The following is a 16,928-nucleotide window of genomic DNA, read 5'->3' as shown; positions in this document are numbered from 1 at the left end:
CTACGCATGAGAACAAAAGACTGCGTTGCACTAGTGTGAGTGCATGAAATGTTAGAAAGCTCCCTAGGCCAACAACAATCCACAGGTAGGTGGCGTCACAAAATCATGTTATTGAAACAGGAAAGCTTTTTCATACAGTTTGCGATTTCATGAACTATGTGCACGATATCGTGTTTTTTTCTTCATGATATCATAAAAAAGTTCACGATTTCATGAACAGCGAAAGTATGCGATTACATGCACATTTGTTCACGAATTTCAGAACGGTTTTTTCTCCGTGCAGGTACTGAATACCATTATGGTGTGTTCAGGATTCCTGGGGAGACAACTGAGAAATGGTGCCCTTAAGTAGCCACAACATGGTAACGAGATGGTATGTTGTCTGAGAGCACTTCTTTGGCGGATGTTGTGTAGCTGGGTTGATTGTTGTGTAACAATTTTCAATTCTTTTATTCATTTTTGAAGATATTAGTAGTAAAAAACATGGTTAATTTTGACATATTGTAACGTGGTGATTTAACCAGCACTAGTCGCAAGTAAATTCAGCAAGGCTCTTTTGAGTTGGATAGTTAAAACGAACGATTAAAAAAAAACTGAACTTTGCAATGCGTTGCATTCACCGTTTTTTTACAACTCCGAAAATCACTGTTTTTTCAAACATTTAGATTTTGCACGATTCTAAGAAAATTATTTGATTTAGGGGATCGAGAATTTTGCAATTTTTTTCGAGATTTTAAATTTTGTTTTTAATTATTATGATACACATTCAAAATCATTTGTTTTTTCAATTACAAAACATTATACAATTATCGGAACGGTCAAACAAAATAAGCATATGAAATAGTGTATCTTTGGTAAAGCTTAAGATTGTGATAACAACATTAAAAAATAGGCACACGAATTAAAAATATATCAAAATATACCTTATTGACCCAAACTACAAAATCTAAATAAGTTGGTTTGAGATGTTGGAGTTACAAATTTGATTGGAAAAAATGCCATTGAAAATTAATTAAATTCAATTCAATTCAATTCGGTTTTATTAGTGAATAATCATGTTACAATTTGTTCATTCGCAGTACATAACAGAGTTTTGGAGTTCCTTTCAGCTGTGTGTTAAATCTCAATCCATTTTGGAACGATTATTGCTTATCACTAAGAGATTACCAAGAGTAAGAAAAAATTTAGAAAAAACTTACTGAAAAAAATAATTAAAATAATGTTTAACAATTTGCCTGATAAGTGTTAAAACAGGTATTACCCTACTTGATTCAGCTTTTGACGTTATGATCACAGGGTCGAAATCGACAATCTAGCTTTTTTCAAAAATGTTTTATTTAATTATTTTTAAATCAAATTTACGTCTTAAATATTTCAAACATACGTGGAATTTATCAGGGCTGCGGAGTCGGGTCATATTTCAAACGACTCCGACTCCGACTCCGACTCCGGCTTTCTCAGATTAGCCGACTCCGACTCCGACTCCGGCTCCGGCTTTCAACTAGGGATGCGGGTTTTGGCCGGATATATCCGTTATCCGGATATCCGGATATCCGAATCCGGATAGATGATCCGGATAATATCCGGATCCACGGATATCCGGATAATTATCCGTAATTATCCGCTATCCGGATATTTTTTTCATCTAAATAAGAAAAATACAGGAAAAAAATAGCTGCCGGTACAGGGGGTGCTGGATTTAGACAAATTATAAAGCTAAGGTCTTAGAAAAGACCTGAAATAACAGCACCACACCGAAAATGACGCTTAAATTTACAAAATATAAATTGATTGACATAACAACTCAAAAATTGACTTCCTTTGACAGCATTTACATTTAAATCGTTTTCAATTGATGTAAGCTAATTTAATATTTTGAGTCTGGCAGCACTGTGCATGAGTTACATCCCTTTGGTCACTTACATTGGCCACGCATGATTGAATTTTTTTTATATGAAATGTAACTTTCGGGTTTGGTTTTTCGGCTTTCAGTCATAAAGCAGTGAAAACAATGTATTGTTTCAATTTCCGACGATTCGGCAAATTTATTTCCTTTTTCAAGGATTCTAAAAAAAAAAATTGTTTATTTTTCAACTATAAGTGCTTAGTTGGCTGTAATTTTAAGGGTTTGCACAAGGGAGGGGGGGGGGAGGGGCAACTAAGACTGAGGAACAACAACAAAAGACATTTACCAATTTACCCAAAACTCCAAAAATAACAAGAAAACAAACCGTTTTTTAAGTAACCAACAGTATTTTCCCACCTAAAACAAGCACTAATAGTTAAAAAACAAACAAATATTTTTTTTAGAATCCTTGAAAAAGGCAATAAATTTGCTGAAACGTCGGAAATTGAAACAATACATTGTTTTCACTGCTATATGACTGAAAGCCGAAAAACCAAACCCGAAATTGTAGAGTAAAAGTCGAGAGCATAACTACTAGAGTGTAACAAAAATGACTTTTTGGCGGGCATTCAAGGGTTTGTTCCAATTGGCCATTAGTAGGACAACATAGCCGGTAGAAATAAAACATGTTATGCGACGTATCAAACTCATGGAATTGAATGAGGAGTTCTTTAAAGTTGATTGGACCATAATTTAGCAGTAACAGGTCAAAAATAAATTGACCCCAAGAAGTCTTCTATGACCACGATATATGAAAAATGGATTCGTGATTAGGGACCAAAATTACCTCTTTTCTCAAAAGTTGTATGTATTTTGATATCATACACAAAGTCTCAATATTACGCCCATATCAAATGTTATTCTCTAGTGCAAGTGGCTCCATATACACAAAACAGGCTTATATACAAAGCAAAAAAAGTAATTCTGCATATGGGCATGGAGACAGATTGGATTTGAAAAAAATCTTTAATTTTATATAAGAAACTCGTGAAATATCAACCAGTTTTTGATGAATTTAAAAAGAGGTAAAAAGAGGTAATGACCAACCATCAAAATTTTCAACCTTCCATAGTTGATTTTTTTTACTGTATCCTGGCTTAGCCTAGGATAACATATCTACAAAGTTTCATTGATATCGGAGAGGGCTGAGTATAAAAATTCCTGAAAAATTCCTGTTTTGGGCAGAAATTGCAATCTTTTGTGCAAAAAATGTCAATGGTGTGCAAAAATCTCCACAACTACCAAATTTTGTTGAAAATATCCGGATAGTACGGATAGTGCGGATAATTATCCGGATATCCGGTGATCCGGATAACGGATATCCGCACGGATCATTATCCGGATATTCGGATATGCGGATAACCGCATCCCTACTTTCAACAAATGGTTGGCTCCGACTCCGACTCCGACTCCGGCCTACCAACTCTAGCCGACTCCGACTCCGACTCCGACTCCAGCTTTCAACAAATGGTTGGCTCCGACTCCGACTCCGACTCCACATAATTTTAAATGTTTCAAAAGTTAGTTAACTATTATTAGTTAATTATTTTTAAAACATTGACAAATAGGATTATTTGAATACTCTCTAAGCGTCATGTTTTTCTCAAGAAAAATAAATTAAGTAAAAGTAAAGTAAAGTAAATAAACGGAAAAAAAGTTTCTAGGTTACAAGTTTAATACGTTATGGAAACAGAAATCAAAAAATATCTTCAGTTTTAGAGGCATTTTGAAAAGAACAGTTTTGTAAGTAAATTTGGATTTATTTGCTTAACCTCAAATTTGAAAATATTTTTTTTAAAGCTAATAAATTAAAATATTAAATTGTTATTTTTGAAAGAATAACTAAAAGAAACCTGGCCTTAATGATCTATTGAACATTAAAATTCAATTTGCTCACTTTCAGGCTGACATTTGTAAGAAGCACAGTGACAGGCACCTTGTTTTTAAAATGACAATTTTAAACGAAACATTTTTTTTTGTTTTTTCAAGACGTACATGGACATCACGCCATGGCTGAAGGAGATTATTATTGCAAATCAATCTATCAAACAATTTCTTCGTGGAAAGGACGCTTAAGATGTCCTTTTCAAATATCTGTGACATGGAAAATATTTTACCCTGGAAATTTTTAATTTATTTTAATTTTAAAATTTTATATACTTTATAAAAAGGAGGCGCACGATACTTCGTGAATCTTCACCTAAAACGAAGCTTTATGAATGATCTTGCGCCTCCATCAAAATATATGAAAAAACTCAAAATATAATAAAATACAAATATCCAAAAGTAAAATATTTTCTAGGTCACAAATATTTATTTTTTTAAGGTACATTGTTATGCAATGATTATCACCTTGCGTCATATTGGCGTGGGACATACAGTATGAGAAAATTCGTATCAGTTGATAATATTTTGATTTTGTTTTTTGTATAATATTTGAAAAATAAATTAAAATCCTACATTTTGTTCTATGAATTTTTTTATTAGTTCATTTTTGTACTGAATTCTTGAGATTTGTTTAACGATAATTTGCAACGATATCAAAATAGTTTATCTAAAATCAACATCAACATCAACAATCAATGATTAATTCAAAATTTGTTGCAACTTCTTTTGATATGTTTTGTTAGTTTCAATTATTTTAAATGCAACATATTGATTTTCTTGTACTTAGTGATAAACAAAATGCGCATGTTGTGTTCCAAGTAAGAGATTGTTATTATCGTTGATTATTTGTTACAAAAGTTAAACTGTCAGTGACTCTTTTTCGATTTGCAAAAACAGTGATTACTATTTTTAATCTTTTTATGTACCTCGTACCAAGACATATGCTATCGGGGTAAAAGATGACTGTGTGTGTACTTTTTTCAGAAATAACTGGATGAAATTTGGTCAAATTTGAATTGAAAGGGCACATAAATATAGGCAAAAGGAAGCATTCAAGAATAAATTAGATACATTTGTTCAGAATTATATTCTGAGTCGATAAGTATAAACGAAGGTGGGTCTAGGAGGTCAAATTAAAAAGTTCATTTTCCGAGTGATTTTATAGCCATTCCTCAGTGAGTAAGGCAAAAAGGAAAAAAAATCAAAGCGAGCAATGTTTGTCAAAATCAAGTTTTGGTGATAAAGTGTTATTTTAAAAATTGGTATTTTTTTAGAGTGTATGTTTTTAAAAAGTCCTGATCGACCAGAGAATCCCTTCTCTACTTATTATGCAAAATGATTAATTTGGACATAAGGAATCGATGGACAAAGATTCATACAAATAAAAAAATATAATCAGAAGTCTAATTGTGAAATTCTAGAGAATTGCTTAGTAATTAAATCCAAAAATGAATGATGATGATTCACATTTATTGAGAATCGAGTTCGTTTCCAAGGATACTAGATGTCACCAGAAAAAAAGCAACTTCCTAATATTTTTTTAACTTTAATTTATCAAAGCGTTAAAATGGATGAAAATAAACATTTTTATGCATGTATTTATTGTGAGTCCCCCGAGCAAACATTAAAAAAAGAAAAAGTGCATATTTTATATATTGAACTGCCTTACCCAAAGCTGTATCAGTCCCAGATGTCCCCTACAAGCTCCAGGTTGAATCGAGTTGTTATCTGGATGGAACGCTGTTTTATTTGAGTTTTAAAATTGTGCTATTTTTTCCACTAAAATGTCAATAACTCCCTTTAGATTTATCAAAACCCTGCATTTTGTTGCATTTTTGAAGCCCTTTCAGATGCATTTGAATTTTGAAATTTAATAGAATTGAGCCCAAGTTACAGCCTTTTTAAGATTTTTGGGTTTCTGAACCATACAAATTTGTGTCCCGATTTGCCCCACTTCCCGTTGACCTAGAGTGCTCATATTTTGGCCAGATGCTAGTTTTATATGTACAAAAAAAACCCGAAAATTTCAGGCAGATTGGTGAGGTCCAAACGACATCCCATACAAAGGGGTATGCCCTGTTCGTGGACTCGCTCTTATTTGACTGAACATCTATTTGTTTAAGATTCCTTGCTCATCCTTATCTTTGCCATGCCAGCCCAAGAACAGCCAGAGAATTTTCCAAATCCATCGATGCAACCAAGCAATTTGATTATAATTTGACGAAGACATGACCACGTACGACCACATTTCACGTTCCAGGAATTAATCCCTGGAAAATGCACATGCATCATGCAAACAAGCATCTTGGTCTCCGCTGCAAATACCGCGTGTGCAGCATTCCAACCAAAGACCGAAGACCTCCACACCACAATCCCCGGGATGGCTCCTCTTCCAGAACAACACAAAACAACGAGCCCGATATCTGATGGCATAACTGATCTTCCGAGATACCGTCCCCAGCATCGTCGTCGTTGACGTTGAAAGTGGTAAATTTGATGACATCACCACCATCGCCACCACTAACCAGATCCAGGTGAGGCGAAGGTCTGCTGTTGACAAGCGCGCTCAACCAACCACAAACTCAGGCAACCGGAAAAGCGGGCGTTCCTTGAGATACGCCCCCCCCACCCCCCTTCCCGGGACAATGCATTGCGGTGTGACAGGGCAGAATTATGGTTCTGGAGGTGGTTGTCGTGTAAGGGGGGAAGAAGCTGTTTGGGAGGGAATTTGTATTTTCGTCATGTCGATTTGCGAACTCTTTCCGTTCATCTTGACGAAGGAGGAGATAAGTTTGAAAATGAATGTATCTACCCAGTTAAAATTATCTTAAAATTTGGTTAGATTGTGCATCGAAAAAGTGTTATTTGTGCCTCAAAGTTGTGTAGACATTTGAATAAGTAAACAGATCCTTCCAGATCAACAGTAACGTTAAACTTGAAAGAACTCATAACACTGTTAAAACTTTTACACACCAAACAACAACTGGGTAATTCTCTACCAACTCACACGAAATCGGGAAAAGTTGCCCCGACCCCTCTTCGATTTGCGTGAAACTTTGTCCTAAGGGGTAACTTTTGTCCCTGATCACGAATCCGAGGTCCGTTTTTTGATATCTCGTGACGGAGGGGCGGTACGACCCCTTCCATTTTTGAACATGCGAAAAAAGAGGTGTTTTTCAATAATTTGCAGCCTGAAACGGTGATGAGATAGAAATTTGGTGTCAAAGGGACTTTTATGTAAAATTAGACGCCCGATTTGATGGCGTACTCAGAATTCCGAAAAAACGTATTTTTCATCGAAAAAAACACTAAAAAAGTTTTAAAAATTCTCCCATTTTCCGTTACTGGACTGTAAAAAATTTTGGAACATGTCATTTTATGGGAAATTTAATGTACTTTTCGAATCTACATTGTCCCAGAAGGGTCATTTTATCATTTAGAACAAAATTTTTCATTTTAAAATTTCGTGTTTTTTCTAACTTTGCAGGGTTATTTTTTAGAGTGCAACAATGTTCTACAAAGTTGTAGAGCAGACAATTACAAAAAATTGATATATAGACATAAGGGGTTTGCTTATAAACATCACAAGTTATCGCGATTTTACGAAAAAAAGTTTTGAAAAAGTTACTTTTTGCGTTTCTCTTTGTTTCGTCGTCCGTGTCTGTCGCGAGTGACCATGAACGGCCATGATCGATGACGACCAACTTTTTCAAAACTTTTTTTTCGTAAAATCGCGATAACTCGTGATGTTTATAAGCAAACCCCTTATGTCTATATATCAATGAGTCAGATTTGCGATTCCTTTCCGTAGGGTCGTAAGAATTTTCGCGTCCGCCGTCGGTGTGTTTTTCGTTTTTTGGCGTGCGTGTGTGCGTGTGAAGGTGCGGCTGGCTTTGGCTGTCCCGATGACAGTTGAGCCAGTCAGATTTGCGATTCCTTTCCGTAGGGTCGTAGAATTTTCGCGTCCGCCGTCGGTGTGTTTTTCGTTTTTTTTGGCGTGCGTGTGTGCGTGTGAAGGTGCGGCTGGCTTTGGCTGTCCCGATGACAGTTGAGCCAGTCAGATTTGCGATTCCTTTCCGTAGGGTCGTAGAATTTTCGCGTCCGCCGTCGGTGTGTTTTTCGTTTTTTTTGGCGTGCGTGTGTGCGTGTGAAGGTGCGGCTGGCTTTGGCTGTCTCGATGACAGTTGAGCCAGTCAGATTTGCGATTCCTTTCCGTAAGGTCGTAGAATTTTCGCGTCCGCCGTCGGTGTGTTTTTCGTTTTTTGGCGTGCGTGTGTGCGTGTGAAGGTGCGGCTGGCTTTGGCTGTCTCGATGACAGTTGAGCCAGTCAGATTTGCGATTCCTTTCCGTAGGGTCGTAGAATTTTCGCGTCCGCCGTCGGTGTGTTTTTCGTTTTTTTGGCGTGCGTGTGTGCGTGTGAAGGTGCGGCTGGCTTTGGCTGTCCCGATGACAGTTGAGCCAGTCAGATTTGCGATTCCTTTCCGTAGGGTCGTAGAATTTTCGCGTCCGCCGTCGGTGTGTTTTTCGTTTTTTTTGGCGTGCGTGTGTGCGTGTGAAGGTGCGGCTGGCTTTGGCTGTCCCGATGACAGTTGAGCCAGTCAGATTTGCGATTCCTTTCCGTAGGGTCGTAGAATTTTCGCGTCCGCCGTCGGTGTGTTTTTCGTTTTTTTTGGCGTGCGTGTGTGCGTGTGAAGGTGCGGCTGGCTTTGGCTGTCTCGATGACAGTTGAGCCAGTCAGATTTGCGATTCCTTTCCGTAAGGTCGTAGAATTTTCGCGTCCGCCGTCGGTGTGTTTTTCGTTTTTTGGCGTGCGTGTGTGCGTGTGAAGGTGCGGCTGGCTTTGGCTGTCCCGATGACAGTTGAGCCAGTCAGATTTGCGATTCCTTTCCGTAGGGTCGTAGAATTTTCGCGTCCGCCGTCGGTGTGTTTTTCGTTTTTTTGGCGTGCGTGTGTGCGTGTGAAGGTGCGGCTGGCTTTGGCTGTCCCGATGACAGTTGAGCCAGTCAGATTTGCGATTCCTTTCCGTAGGTTCGTAGAATCTTCGCGTCCGCCGTCGGTGTGTTTTTCGTTTTTTTTTTGGCGTGCGTGTGTGCGTGTGAAGGTGCGGCTGGCTTTGGTTGTCCCGATGACAGTTGAGCCAGTCAGATTTGCGATTCCTTTCCGTAGGGTCGTAGAATTTTCGCGTCCGCCGTCGGTGTGTTTTTCGTTTTTTTTTGGCCTGCGTGTGTGCGTGTGAAGGTGCGGCTGGCTTTGGCTGTCTCGATGACAGTTGAGCCAGTCAGATTTGCGATTCCTTTCCGTAGGGTCGTAAGAATTTTCGCGTCCGCCGTCGGTGTGTTTTTCGTTTTTTTGGCGTGCGTGTGTGCGTGTGAAGGTGCGGCTGGCTTTGGCTGTCCCGATGACAGTTGAGCCAGTCAGATTTGCGATTCCTTTCCGTAGGGTCGTAGAATTTTCGCGTCCGCCGTCGGTGTGTTTTTCGTTTTTTTTGGCGTGCGTGTGTGCGTGTGAAGGTGCGGCTGGCTTTGGCTGTCCCGATGACAGTTGAGCCAGTCAGATTTGCGATTCCTTTCCGTAGGGTCGTAGAATTTTCGCGTCCGCCGTCGGTGTGTTTTTCGTTTTTTTTGGCGTGCGTGTGTGCGTGTGAAGGTGCGGCTGGCTTTGGCTGTCTCGATGACAGTTGAGCCAGTCAGATTTGCGATTCCTTTCCGTAGGGTCGTAGAATTTTCGCGTCCGCCGTCGGTGTGTTTTTCGTTTTTTTTTGGCGTGCGTGTGTGCGTGTGAAGGTGCGGCTGGCTTTGGCTGTCCCGATGACAGTTGAGCCAGTCAGATTTGCGATTCCTTTCCGTAGGGTCGTAAGAATTTTCGCGTCCGCCGTCGGTGTGTTTGTCGTTTTTTGGCGTGGTGTGTGCGTGTGAAGGTGCGGCTGGCTTTGGCTGTCCCGATGACAGTTGAGCCAGTCAGATTTGCGATTCCTTTCCGTAGGGTCGTAGAATTTTCGCGTCCGCCGTCGGTGTGTTTTTCGTTTTTTTTGGCGTGCGTGTGTGCGTGTGAAGGTGCGGCTGGCTTTGGCTGTCCCGATGACAGTTGAGCCAGTCAGATTTGCGATTCCTTTCCGTAGGTTCGTAGAATCTTCGCGTCCGCCGTCGGTGTGTTTTTCGTTTTTTTTTTGGCGTGCGTGTGTGCGTGTGAAGGTGCGGCTGGCTTTGGTTGTCCCGATGACAGTTGAGCCAGTCAGATTTGCGATTCCTTTCCGTAGGGTCGTAGAATTTTCGCGTCCGCCGTCGGTGTGTTTTTCGTTTTTTTTTTGGCGTGCGTGTGTGCGTGTGAAGGTGCGGCTGGCTTTGGCTGTCTCGATGACAGTTGAGCCAGTCAGATTTGCGATTCCTTTCCGTAGGGTCGTAAGAATTTTCGCGTCCGCCGTCGGTGTGTTTTTCGTTTTTTTGGCGTGCGTGTGTGCGTGTGAAGGTGCGGCTGGCTTTGGCTGTCCCGATGACAGTTGAGCCAGTCAGATTTGCGATTCCTTTCCGTAGGGTCGTAAGAATTTTCGCGTCCGCCGTCGGTGTGTTTTTCGTTTTTTTTTGGCGTGCGTGTGTGCGTGTGAAGGTGCGGCTGGCTTTGGTTGTCCCGATGACAGTTGAGCCAGTCAGATTTGCGATTCCTTTCCGTAGGGTCGTAGAATTTTCGCGTCCGCCGTCGGTGTGTTTTTCGTTTTTTTTGGCGTGCGTGTGTGCGTGTGAAGGTGCGGCTGGCTTTGGCTGTCTCGATGACAGTTGAGCCAGTCAGATTTGCGATTCCTTTCCGTAGGGTCGTAGAATTTTCGCGTCCGCCGTCGGTGTGTTTTTCGTTTTTTTTTGGCGTGCGTGTGTGCGTGTGAAGGTGCGGCTGGCTTTGGCTGTCCCGATGACAGTTGAGCCAGTCAGATTTGCGATTCCTTTCCGTAGGGTCGTAAGAATTTTCGCGTCCGCCGTCGGTGTGTTTTTCGTTTTTTGGCGTGGTGTGTGCGTGTGAAGGTGCGGCTGGCTTTGGCTGTCCCGATGACAGTTGAGCCAGTCAGATTTGCGATTCCTTTCCGTAGGGTCGTAGAATTTTCGCGTCCGCCGTCGGTGTGTTTTTCGTTTTTTTTGGCGTGCGTGTGTGCGTGTGAAGGTGCGGCTGGCTTTGGCTGTCCCGATGACAGTTGAGCCAGTCAGATTTGCGATTCCTTTCCGTAGGTTCGTAGAATCTTCGCGTCCGCCGTCGGTGTGTTTTTCGTTTTTTTTTGGCGTGCGTGTGTGCGTGTGAAGGTGCGGCTGGCTTTGGTTGTCCCGATGACAGTTGAGCCAGTCAGATTTGCGATTCCTTTCCGTAGGGTCGTAGAATTTTCGCGTCCGCCGTCGGTGTGTTTTTCGTTTTTTTTGGCGTGCGTGTGTGCGTGTGAAGGTGCGGCTGGCTTTGGCTGTCCCGATGACAGTTGAGCCAGTCAGATTTGCGATTCCTTTCCGTAGGGTCGTAGAATTTTCGCGTCCGCCGTCGGTGTGTTTTTCGTTTTTTTGGCGTGCGTGTGTGCGTGTGAAGGTGTGGCTGGCTTTGGCTGTCCCGATGACAGTTGAGCCAGTCAGATTTGCGATTCCTTTCCGTAGGGTCGTAGAATTTTCGCGTCCGCCGTCGGTGTGTTTTTCGTTTTTTTTGGCGTGCGTGTGTGCGTGTGAAGGTGCGGCTGGCTTTGGCTGTCTCGATGACAGTTGAGCCAGTCAGATTTGCGATTCCTTTCCGTAAGGTCGTAGAATTTTCGCGTCCGCCGTCGGTGTGTTTTTCGTTTTTTTGGCGTGCGTGTGTGCGTGTGAAGGTGCGGCTGGCTTTGGCTGTCTCGATGACAGTTGAGCCAGTCAGATTTGCGATTCCTTTCCGTAGGGTCGTAGAATTTTCGCGTCCGCCGTCGGTGTGTTTTTCGTTTTTTTTTGGCGTGCGTGTGTGCGTGTGAAGGTGCGGCTGGCTTTGGCTGTCCCGATGACAGTTGAGCCAGTCAGATTTGCGATTCCTTTCCGTAGGGTCGTAGAATTTTCGCGTCCGCCGTCGGTGTGTTTTTCGTTTTTTTTGGCGTGCGTGTGTGCGTGTGAAGGTGTGGCTGGCTTTGGCTGTCCCGATGACAGTTGAGCCAGTCAGATTTGCGATTCCTTTCCGTAGGGTCGTAGAATTTTCGCGTCCGCCGTCGGTGTGTTTTTCGTTTTTTTTGGCGTGCGTGTGTGCGTGTGAAGGTGCGGCTGGCTTTGGCTGTCTCGATGACAGTTGAGCCAGTCAGATTTGCGATTCCTTTCCGTAAGGTCGTAGAATTTTCGCGTCCGCCGTCGGTGTGTTTTTCGTTTTTTGGCGTGCGTGTGTGCGTGTGAAGGTGCGGCTGGCTTTGGCTGTCCCGATGACAGTTGAGCCAGTCAGATTTGCGATTCCTTTCCGTAGGTTCGTAGAATCTTCGCGTCCGCCGTCGGTGTGTTTTTCGTTTTTTTTGGCGTGCGTGTGTGCGTGTGAAGGTGCGGCTGGCTTTGGCTGTCTCGATGACAGTTGAGCCAGTCAGATTTGCGATTCCTTTCCGTAGGGTCGTAGAATTTTCGCGTCCGCCGTCGGTGTGTTTTTCGTTTTTTTTTGGCGTGCGTGTGTGCGTGTGAAGGTGCGGCTGGCTTTGGCTGTCCCGATGACAGTTGAGCCAGTCAGATTTGCGATTCCTTTCCGTAGGGTCGTAAGAATTTTCGCGTCCGCCGTCGGTGTGTTTTTCGTTTTTCTTGCGTGCGTGTGTGCGTGTGAAGGTGCGGCTGGCTTTGGTTGTCCCGATGACAGCTAGCCAGTTTGATTTGACCCTATCAACACCCTATCATACCATTTCAGCTCGATACACATCGAAACTCGTCGTTCGCACCGTTAATCAGTACCTCACTAAACATCAATCATTTAAAACTCGTAAAATCATCTCAAGTTAAAAGTTACATTGTTTAATCCTTCATTCTTTAATTACAAATGATTTTGGTTCTATCTTTCCACAGCCGGCTGTCTAAGACTAGACCATTTCATTTAAAATTTAACAACCGATAAACGGGAAATGTCTCATCCGCAGCATCCGATTGTTTGCCTTGAGAATAATTTATAACATCATTCAACAAACACTATGATTTTGGGTCGCATCATCATCTTCTTTGATGAATCCTGACCAAACACCCTATCCTACTAACAAGTTTTCAGGTTCCTGGCGCTCGTGGGGTGTAAGCACAGAGTAAATCAGCTGCCCTAGTAGCAACCTGCGCTAGCTAACATTCCCGTCCCTTAAAATCGAGGTCTACAAACTGACATGGCGGGCGCCGTTGGTGGCCAATGACTGTTATCTATTCGCAACTGATCTAGCTTTAGCAATCATGGTGTTTTATCTTTTCAGCGCATTCATACATGCTGTTGATAAGGGAAACACCACTAGATCGTCGAAGCCTATAATCAGTAGTGCTGAAAGGATATTACGGTTCTGTTCAGCAACGGAGGGGCAACCATGGGTGATCTCTCATGCTCATGCTCATGCTCAAACCCCTTATGTCTATATATCAAAATTTTGTAATTGTCTGCTCTACAACTTTGTAGAACATTGTTACACTCTAAAAAATAACCCTGCAAAGTTAGAAAAAACACTAAATTTTAAAATGAAAAATGTTGTTCTAAATGAAAAAATGACCCTTCTGGGACAATGTAGATTCGAAAAGTACATTAAATTTCCCATAAAATGACATGTTCCAAAATTTTTTACAGTCAAGTAACGGAAAATGGGAGAATTTTTAAAACTTTTTTAGTGTTTTTTCGATGAAAAATACGTTTTTTCGGAATTCTGAGTACGCCATCAAATCGGGCGTCTAATTTTACATAAAAGTCCCTTTGACACCAAATTTCTATCTCATCACCGTTTCAGGCTGCAAATTATTGAAAAACACCTCTTTTTTCGCATGTTCAAAAATGGAAGGGGTCGTACCGCCCCTCCGTCACGAGATATCAAAAAACGGACCTCGGATCCGTGATCAGGGACAAAAGTTACCCCTTAGGACAAAGTTTCACGCAAATCGAAGAGGGGTCGGGGCAACTGCTGTGTGAGTTGGCGGAGAATTACCCAACTACTTTTAGGACGAAACCCCCTTCTTGAGGAAAACCTTTTCTAATATATTCATCACGTTCCGCTTTCGCGGCGTGGCCTGGGCCGGAAAATGGTCCTCGGCTGTGATGTATCAACCGATGAAAAACGAGGAAAGAGACCTCACCCCGAAAAAAGGGTCTAGGGCGAAGAATCGAAAAGGATGCGTGCTTGCGCGCTCCAACGAGATTGTCATCGTTCAACACGTCGTGGGTCCCGGCGAGGTTCCGAAATGTCATGGCAAACGGCATATAAGGCAAAGAAATTGTGTCCAATAAACAGTCAACCAATCGGAACAAAAGGGGCGGAAAATAAGATTAAACCCACCCCACCCAAAAAAAAAGGAGGCTGATATTTGTGTTCGGTCCTATGGTAAGTAATAACAAAAGCGGTGCAATAACTTGCCGATTTTCATCTTCTTATTTCTGGGCAACGGAAGACACCAAGACGAAGGTCCAAACATTTGACCGGGTGAAAAAAAAAATGAGCCTCACATACGAATCTCTCCGAGTGTAATATTACCAGTTGACACGTACTGGACATTCGTCTTCCGGTGCACGTAGGGCCGGCAAGCAAACCGCACCACACGCGAATGCACGGAGGGAAAAATGAGGAAGACACTATTTGGGAATGGACATTGTGAAGTGCGCGAACGTGAACCGAAGATGACGGTCGTTTTGATGAATTGTTTCGTTGTGCTAGCAAATTATGGTGGAAATAAGGGTTGAATAGTTGGTGACGTGGATAGGAAAATGGTGTGTTTTCAAAGGGAGTCATTCAAAAACCACGTGGATACTTTTCAAATAATGTGTTTTTTTATTTCATTAATGTTAACGAGCAAAGGGTTTGTAGATGGTCTTCAGTCGAGTGATTTAAAAAAAAATATCAAATATTAAAAAAATATCTGATTTCACACGATTTATGTAACAGTAGATATAAAATAATTCTGCAATAAAAATTATCTATGTTCAACCTGTTTGAATTAAGTGAAATAAGCAGCTGGTTGAATACTCTATTATTATGTTGAAAATTTTCATTCATTTTATCCAACGAAACAAATCAAAAGTAGTTGGGTAATTCTCTACCAACTCACACGAAATCGGGAAAAGTTGCCCCGACCCCTCTTCGTTTTGCGTGAAACTTCCCTGATCACGAATCCGAGGTCCGTTTTTTGATATCTCGTGACGGAGGGGCGGTACGACCCCTTCCATTTTTGAACATGCGAAAAAAGAGGTGTTTTTCAATAATTTGCAGCCTGAAACGGTGATGAGATAGAAATTTGGTGTCAAAGGGACTTTTATGTAAAATTAGACGCCCGATTTGATGGCGTACTCAGAATTCCGAAAAAACGTATTTTTCATCGAAAAAAAACACTAAAAAAGTTTTAAAAATTCTCCCATTTTCCGTTACTCGACTGTAAAAAAAATTGGAACATGTCATTTTATGAGAAATTTAATGTACTTTTCGAATCTACATTGACCCAGAAGGGTCATTTTTTCATCTAGAACAAAATTTTTCATTTTAAAATTTCGTGTTTTTTTCTAACTTTGCAGGGTTTAAATTTTTAAGTGTAACAATGTTCTACAAAGTTGTAGAGCAGACAATTACAAAAATTTTGATATATAGACATAAGGGGTTTGCTTATAAACATCACGAGTTATCGCGATTTTACGAAAAAAAGTTTTGAAAAAGTTACTTTTTGCGTTTCTCTTTGTTTCGTCGTCCGAGTCTGTCGCGGGTGACCATGAACGGCCATGATCGATGACGACCAACTTTTTCAAAACTTTTTTTCGTAAAATCGCGATAACTCGTGATGTTTATAAGCAAACCCCTTATGTCTATATATCAAAATTTTTGTAATTGTCTGCTCTACAACTTTGTAGAACATTGTAACACTCTAAAAAATAACCCTGCAAAGTTAGAAAAAACACGAAATTTTAAAATGAAAAATTTTGTTCTAAATGAAAAAATGACCCTTCTGGGTCAATGTAGATTCGAAAAGTACATTAAATTTCCCATAAAATGACATGTTCCAATATTTTTTACAGTCGAGTAACGGAAAATGGGAGAATTTAAAAAAAAATTTAGTGTTTTTTTCGATGAAAAATACGTTTTTCGGAATTCTGAGTACGCCATCAAATCGGGCGTCTAATTTTACATAAAAGTCCCTTTGACACCAAATTTCTATCTCATCACCGTTTCAGGCTGCAAATTATTGAAAAACACCTCTTTTTTCGCATGTTCAAAAATGAAAGGGGTCGTACCGCCCCTCCGTCACGAGATATCAAAAAATGGACCTCGGATTCGTGATCAGGGACACAAGTTACCCCTTAGGACAAAGTTTCACGCAAATCGAAGAGGGGTCGGGGCAACTGCTGTGTGAGTTGGCGGAGAATTACCCAGTTTAGTTTGTATGATGTTTTAAGTAACTCTAAAAATTCACTGCTGAGTAATTCTCAAGTAATTCACTTTTTTTTTCGAGAGTATTCCTTAGGTCAAATTGCAACATTAATTTTTCCATACAAGGCCCAATACAATTTTACGGTCTGGTCATACAAAATGGGCCTTTGAATATTTTAAAATCTTTATCCTGAGGAAGGATTTTCTGTCAGAATTGATTTTTGGGCAAAGTTCAAGATCTTTCAGATAAAAAAGACACATGAAAAAATATTCCTATTTCATTTATTTGATTTTTTAGCGCAAAAAGTTGTATTCCCATTTTAATTAAATTTTCGAATATTTTATATCAAAAGAATGGTGAATAATCTGATTAGAGCGTCCAATTATCCGTCCTTGGAAAAAAAAGATTTCTTTTTAAAGTTTTTGTTTACCATGTTTAAATTAGATGAAAATTAAATTGATATCGTTAAATATTTAAAACAGGTTTGTGCAAAAAAATAACTTCAATTCGCTCAAAAATTTAAGACTGATGGGGGAATGCTGTTAATTTATCCTTTAATTGGAATTATAATTTTGCGCTGTGAAAAAAAATCATCCGAAGTC

The 16,928-nt window shown here is 40.7% G+C and overlaps 1 protein-coding gene across 5 annotated transcripts in view; it reads right to left on the bottom strand.

The window, feature by feature from the left end:
* The window catches only part of LOC120421600 (zwei Ig domain protein zig-8-like), a 415,971-nt gene that overhangs the window by 88,489 nt on the left and 310,554 nt on the right, over nt 1-16,928 (bottom strand). The window lies entirely within an intron of this gene.

This window comes from Culex pipiens, chromosome 3 (genome assembly GCF_016801865.2).
Source record: "Culex pipiens pallens isolate TS chromosome 3, TS_CPP_V2, whole genome shotgun sequence".
Taxonomy (NCBI): Eukaryota; Metazoa; Arthropoda; class Insecta; order Diptera; family Culicidae; genus Culex; species Culex pipiens.
The sequence above is the reverse complement of the archived record's forward strand: the minus strand, read 5'-3'. Positions and strand labels throughout refer to the sequence as shown.